Source organism: Amblyomma maculatum, chromosome 4 (genome assembly GCF_055883805.1).
Source record: "Amblyomma maculatum isolate TAMU_Amacu chromosome 4, ASM5588380v1, whole genome shotgun sequence".
NCBI classification, from domain to species: domain Eukaryota; kingdom Metazoa; phylum Arthropoda; class Arachnida; order Ixodida; family Ixodidae; genus Amblyomma; species Amblyomma maculatum.
This window is the reverse complement of record NC_139347.1, coordinates 158,004,450-158,011,998: the sequence shown is the minus strand read 5'-3', so window position 1 is coordinate 158,011,998 and position 7,549 is coordinate 158,004,450. Positions and strand designations below refer to the sequence as shown.

Below are 7,549 nucleotides of genomic sequence, written 5' to 3'. Positions count from 1 at the left end.
CTTGCCAATTTGGATCTTGTCACACATTATTTGTATGCGGAGGGTCCTCGTACGTTGCCTCGGAGCTCAGCGATTTAGCATTTTAAAATTGCATTTCAAGCTGCTGTTTTTTTATCCAGTAGTATTCATAATGATCTAAATTAGAGAATGAGGTAGTCTGGTACAATTTCATATTTTTTGATGCGTATATAAAATGATCAGGGGTACGAACACGGGTGCGTATGATATCCCCCGTGGCCAATTAAATTTACAGCACTCAAATTTGTGCAGAAAACTCAATTGAGAGTGTAATAACAACCGATGACAGTGTTTTTTACCGCGTATGCTCAACTTGCGCGTTTTATTTGCAGCACGAAACATACTCAATGATTTTTTTTTTTTTCGGAGAAAGTGCTTCATCAAATAGAGAAATATATTCCTGCGCAGTGTTGTATGAAAAAGACGGAGAGTAGTAGAGACTTTCCGGAAGTTCTTGACTAGACTTCCGCTCTTGGAGGGCATAAATGCATATTGTGAATTATGTCTAGGAGGTGGGGCTAAAGAAGTACCATCTGCTTCTGACGAGACCTTCCCTCCAAACTTGCGCACCTGACAAAAATCCCAAGGATGCTTATGTATCTTTGATACAATTATATATGTGCACCATACAAAAATGAAATGTATTATATAGAAACACTTTACCAAGACCTTTCGTCCAACATGTGCTGTCTATAAACGCAACACTTTCCGGGACAGAGGCTTACGCGAAGGTTTTAGGATACTTGCTAGGGAGCTATTCACGTCTCCTGCCCAGTTGGCAAGGAGTGTCCTCAACATTTTCTTGACAAAAATAGCACAAAATTCTTCACAGTGTTGCGGGTATACGCTGTCTTTGCACCACATCAGACGGCAGTCCTTCAGGTGAGGAAGCACGGCGTCCGAAAGAAGTCTGGAATTGCGTGTACAACGACGAAGTTCTGCTGACATAAGGGCCTTCTCGACAAAGGTGCAGACAAGCTTGCACAGCCACACAGCTTCAGGGCGCGCATAACTAAGACCTCCTTGGTCAAGGCCAGACATAAACGTGTATGCTCCATCGCGTGAAGGCTTTCCTTTAAGCAGCAGCTTGCACTCAGGGCACGTCACCTGAAAAAGTAATCACGTGCGGAATTTATTATGTCTTAGTTTAAAAACGAATATGCTCACCTTTCGTTAGCAAACGAAGACCAGGTACCCAGCCAAGTAAGTGAGCGGCGCGAACTCAATTTCTGAAGGTACTTCGTCGTACTTCATGACGTGCTGAATTTTCCAAAGCACAGCCAGCGCGTTTTCTGGAATTGCTGGATTTTTCGCTTCGCTGGTGACATTTGCAGATCTTAGTGCCGCTTGAGACTCTGAGCTCAACGGTGCATTTCCATACTTGGCAGCCTCCAAAATGCCTACCTGCCAATTAATATTTTCATCCGTCCGTGAAAAAATAAATAAATAAAGGAACGTAATGTAGTACCGGTTGAGTTTGACTGCAATATATGAAACTTGCCTTGAGCAACTTTTCCGCCGTGAAAACAGCTGTTCTGGCGTCTACTCGGTCGTTGCCGCCGTTGAATTGGCGGAAGCAACTGAACAGAGACTCAATAGGATCGCTGTTAAATCTCCGGGTGAGTACGTACTTGAAGCTAAAAAAAAAGGCTTAATTAGGGACACTGTTTTGGCGCCCTGGACTAAACGGCTGCAGTTAAATCAAGTTTATTAAAATTTATACTTACCCGAGATCGGTCATCAGATACTCACCCACAGCGACTGTTGACCTCGTCGTCATGACAGTGGCTTCATGCGTCTCCTTCGTGAGGAACTTCGCCCGAGATTCTGCACTTCGCACTTTGATGTATTCGAGGAAGGTGATAAAGTCGACCTCAAGCCAGGTGAGCCGATCGTCGTCTGCTTTGACAATTGGTGTTTGCCTTGATTTCCAAGTGGAGATGTCGTGGAGATCATACCACATACTTATTGCCTTCATAAGTGTGATGGTCGATCCACAGTGCCTGAATTCTGATGCTTTTTCGTGGGAGTCGGGATGCTCCTGAAGGTATTCCAAGGTGCTGATTACGACAGGTGAAAATATTAATGTAGCGCGGCATACATTCATTTTCTCTAGATTGTTTGGCTGCACGTGAGCTCGACTTAGAAGTCGCACTGGGTTCACCAAAAGGTGCTCCTGAATTTCGTAGAGCGTATAGAGAAAAAAAACACCTCTAATGGGCTCTACCCCACCAAACATCTCCCTCTCTAGGAGGTTGGTTCTGAGATTCTTGATGAGATGATTAGGGTCAAATGAGAGGAAGAGAGGCTCACCTTCGCGTACTGGATGAGGAACAACAGGTTTCAACGTGTTGTGATCGGACATGTCACGGAACATCGCGGTGTTGGTCTGGTGGTTGTTGGTAATAACACGAACAGTGTGGAATCCAGCTTCTTCAACCGCCTTGATTACATCTAGCGCCAGAGTGAGCAGCTGGTCATGTTTGATATTTCTTGTCAAAAGTAACCGACCGGAATGGGTGTGGACAGCCCCCCTTACTACGAAGCAAAGGACTCTGGTGGCTACTTCAGCGGCACCTTTTCTAGACTCTCACACATTATCGACGAGCCCAAATATTTTGTCAACCTGACGATCATAAATTACTTTCTATTGGAACGACATTTCGTCAATGATTAGGCAGAAGCATGGTTCCTTTTCTGACTTCAGAACTTCCCTCTCTACGTGCAGTCGCTCTTTGATAAGGCTCGTCACTCCAGACTCTCCTGCAGACGACCCAACGAATTTCTGCAGTGTGCTTCGGCACAGTAATTTCAGAAGCTTTCTTCCGCGCACAAAATCGTATCCTTTAGTGGGTTGCTTTCCACAACACGCATTCTCTCAGTGTTGGCTCTTCCCATGTTGGTCTTACTTTCTCGAAGTTCATGACTTGTTCCAAGACAAATTGCGAGGTCTTGTCACCATCTGCTGCAGCTTTGGACAGGTTCATTGCAGCCTGCACAGCTCGATCATCTTCATAACGCTTCAGTCGTTTGCGGACTTTGTCGTGACTTTCTTGTAACTTTTGCAGTCGCTCGTTAAGTCTTCGGGCTTGCATTTCAAAGCGATGAGTTCTTTTTTTAGTATCGTCGAAAAAGGCTGTCAAATCTAATGACGTCTGACATTCTTCATCTTTACACTCCTTTATTTGGCGTACTTCTATAGTCAAGCACTCGTCCGAAGCAGGGCTTTCTTCTACACCTGACTGGACTAGGAAACTTTCACTCCCGCCGTGTTCAGCACTAAACTCTGATTGCGCAAATTTCTGCTCCGCAAACGTACCGCTCGTCTGAGATGTGAGAGCGGGAGATTGCGCACGAGAAAGCGTTCTCCGCTTTTTTGAAGTCACCGGCTGCTTGTATGTGGAACAGAAAAGAAACTGCGTCGGAACCGCCGCCGGCCTGAGCAACTTACGTTTCGTTCCTTCCCTATAATCGTCCTCATTAAAATGCAGTGAGCACACAACAGATCTGGAGCTCGGTTGCCACGGCTGCCCTTCTCACTACCTTGCCGCGAGATGTTGCGTAGCCACTCCTCCGGAAGGTGTGCATTGGAGGGTATTTCATGGTAACAAAGTTCCGGGTTTCTTGCAGCATTTGATAGGCAGCGCGGCACACAGCAGTTCTTAGGCATTTTCGAAAGCTCCTTAAATAATCTGGCAAAGAACGTAGCTGACGAAATCACGATTGGAGTTCGTGCAACAATGTTTACCGGGGAGCATTCTTGCACTCGTCGAAGTCATACGACTAGGAACCCAGTTTCCAACTCTTCGGATGTATGTATTGCGCAGCTTCGCTCATATAAACATGTTCGCAGTACCTGCTTTTGACGCACGTCTGTTTACGCAGTGAAGTTCAAGCAGGAACACTCAAAACACGTAAAAGAAAAGCACACAGAGCAGCAAATTTCCAGCCTCCCGCCGCGCCGGCCCCCGGGAGTTTTCACTGCTTTCACCGATGCCATGCGCCCCCAGCGGCCAAAAGGGCAACCAGGCGCATCACACCCTCTCCTTTGTCCGCGCCGCGACTCGGAAGGCCGCACCCAAGGAAGATCGAGCGGCCGTGGCATTGGTGTCCTGTTGCTCATGAGCTGAAAGCCTGAGAACGGCTACTAATTCGCTGATGCGTACGGCTGGTAGGTCGTCTTCATTAGCAGCTCCATACCCAGTCGAGGACTTTGCTTGACATGATTGTCAGATGTTAGATGTTAATATCTGACAATAATGTCAAGCAGAGTCCTCGACTGGGTATGGAGCTGTAGGATGTCGTTCAAAAAGGCTGAATGCTAAACCAGAAACTTGCCCTCACGGGCAGAACCGAATTTAAGTTCCTAGTGGCACAACGGACGTGATTCTCTAAGTAGGTACGATTATGAATTTCTAAAAAGTTATTTCTTGTAGCACAAACGCCTACTTTCTTTAATTCTGTTTATACAGGACAGAACATCAGTTATGGTATTGACAAAATAACAAAAACAAATATTTCGATAAACTTCCGGACCCTTCTTAAAAGCCCTCTTTCAAAGCCAGTTCAATATATACATGCAAATATTTTACAAAAAATTAGCTGTGGCTTAGCTCTGGTTAAGCCTGAGCGATTACGAAAACAATACCTCCCTGGCTGCGCTTGGCTCTGTTGGTGGTTTGGCATGGCTTTGCCTTTTTTGCAACTAAAGGATATTCTCAGCGGACACATACATATACCACGCCGTAAAGGGAGGAAGGTGCGAGTGAAAGAAGAAAGCGAGATAGAGGTGTCGTATTGGAGGGCTACGATCTACCTTGCTATAATGGCTTTCCTCTCATCGTACTTTAGTGGTCGAAAGTTCCGCTCCGTCTATTGTGGCCTAGCTCAGCTAAGCCACTGCAATTATTTGAATTTCCCTACGGCCTCTCTTTCTTCTTTCGATACCACCTTCTTTCCTCCTCTTGCAGCAGAGTTAAGAGGGTCCACGGAAAGGTGTAACAGTTATTTATAATAATAATAATTGGTTCACAGGCAGGGAAAGACGCATTATCTGTCACACTTGTTTTGTGGACACTTGAACCGCGCCTTAAGGAAGGGAAGGAGGTTGGAGAGAAAGTGGAAAGAGAGAAAGATGAGCCTTAGTGGAGGGCTGCGGAGTAATTTCGACCACCTGGGGATCTTTAATGTGCGCTGACATCGTACAGCCCACGGACGCCCCTTCGTTTCGCCTCCAACGAAACGCAGCCGCCATGGTTGGGTTCGAACCTGGGAACTCCGGCACAGTAGTCGGGCGTCGTACCACTCCACCACCCCGGCGGGGCGTGACAGTTATTGCACCTTCCATTTTATTTCGAAAGCAATACTGTTAGCACATTTCTGCCGTCGGTGGAGGCCGTTCATTCGCTCCAGCTGCCACGTGACATCATGACCCGAGGAGAGAAGGAGCCCCAACTCGTCTCTTCGGCCGTAGTCGTTCCTTCGCTCGGCGCGGCGGCTACCTTTACGGCGTGGTATATGAGTCCGCGGAGAATATGAGGGCTGTTGTTGCGGCGCGCGTCTTTCTTTCTTCTGTTTATTTCTCCTCGATTTTTTCTTCTGTCTGCACGAGGCAGCGGAGGTGGCTCAGCTACAGAGCCTGTAGCAGGCCCGTGCATTTTCTTTTCCTTCTTCCGACAGCCACAACAACAACAATATAAAAAACTGATTGATTTAGAGGAAGGGAAAGGCGCGGTCACTGTCTCACTTATTTTCTGTGGACACCTCAACGGCGCCGTAAGGGAAGGGAGGCAGGTGGGAGTGAAAGTGGAAATAGAGAAAGAGGGGCCGTAGTAGAGGGCTACGGAGTAATTTTGACCACTTGAGGATATTTAACGTGCGCTGACATCGCAAAGCACACGGAAGCCTCTTCGTTTCGCCTCCATCCGATAGGGCGCCTTTTCTATCCTGTAAATCAATTTCAAACGCCGATGCCGGCTGTACTAACGCCTACTACATGTCTGGATCTGCTTGTTTGCTGTGTGGTGCAGCATTCGAGGAAGCGGCAGATAGACTCCGCACGGACGTCTGGATCGGATGTCCGGCGGGGTCAGCTTCGTATATGCTTGTGATGTGATGTGATTGCTTGTTTGCTGTGTGGTGCTGTGGCGTTCGAGGAAACGGCAGATTGAAGCGCCTCACGGACGCTTGGATCGAATGCCCAGCGGGATCAGCTTTTTATATGCATATGATGTGACGTGATAAGAACTTTATTTTTCCACCAGATAAGGAGGCCCCCAATCCCCGCCCCCGGCACGCAGGTCTAAGTGACGGGAGCCAACACCTCCGCGATCAGAAACAGGCAAAGACATGGCTCTTCGTGGCTTCTTCCACCAGGCGGATGGCTTGTTGCTGTGGAGCAGGGACGGTGCTCCGCAGGAGGGCTTCGTAGGATTCTCTACAATTTATATTTGTTTTAGCCCCTGGGAGCTATCAAGCCCATTCCCAGATTATAAGGTCGAGAGTCCCTCTCTCATCACAGTGTTCGAATTTATCGTTTTTTTCTGTTGTCCATCTGGACTTAATATGCCCACACCGGGTTTACAAAGTTCCCAGCTTGCAGGCGCCGCCATGCGGCTACCTCATCACATCACATCACATCACATCACTTTAATACCTTAAAGACCCTCATTAGAGGGTATTACATAAGGGGTGGGGCGCACAGAAATGAAAAACAGAATTGCTAACATATATGAGTAAGTAAGTTATAAAAAATACAAGATTTTCACTGCGCAAGTACACGTGTGATTTGTTCAAGAAATAAAGATGGACATGTGATAGCAGCAAGTTCTCGGGGAAGGCCGTTCCAGTCGTTGGCAGTCCGGGGGAAGAATGATGAAGAAAATGTAGTGGTGCGGGCGCGATGTCGGGACACCTGCTGCTGATGACCGGTGCGGAGGGAGATACGTGGTGGGGGTGCGCAGATGTAAGGTTCCTGTCGTAGCTCGGAGTAAAAAAACTTGTGAAACAAACATAAACTAGCAATGTAGCGACGATGAGCAAGGGTAGATAGGTTGGACTGTGATTTTAAGGATGATATGCTGATATCAAAAGAATACGTTGAATGAATGAATCTAGTTGCTCGGTTTTGAACTGCTTCAATTGAATTACGCAGATATGCTTGTTTCGGAGACCAGATGGGAGATGCATATTCTAATTTTGATCTAACTAGTGATTTGTATGCGAGGAGCTTGACATGCTGAGGTGCAGAGCGTAGGTGACGCTTTAAAAATCCTAGTGTTCTGTTAGCGGATGATATGATGTTTGAGATATGCGTATTCCACGTAAGATCCTGACAAAGATGAACACCAAGGTATTTGTATGATTGGACAAGGTCGAGAGGAACGTTAGATATGCTGTAGCTGAACAGGAGGGGGTAATGGCGACGATGAAACGACATATATTTACATTTACTTGTGTTAAGTGTCATTAGCCATTCATTACACCAGTCTTTCACACGAGTTAAATTATTTTGAAGGGATTGTTGTTCGAA

General features: G+C 46.7%; 1 pseudogene; it reads right to left on the bottom strand.

The window, feature by feature from the left end:
• Positions 1 to 355: 355 nt before the first annotated feature.
• LOC146193352 (uncharacterized) lies at positions 356 to 2,395 on the bottom strand (annotated as a pseudogene).
• Between the last annotated feature and the right edge of the window lie 5,154 nt (positions 2,396 to 7,549).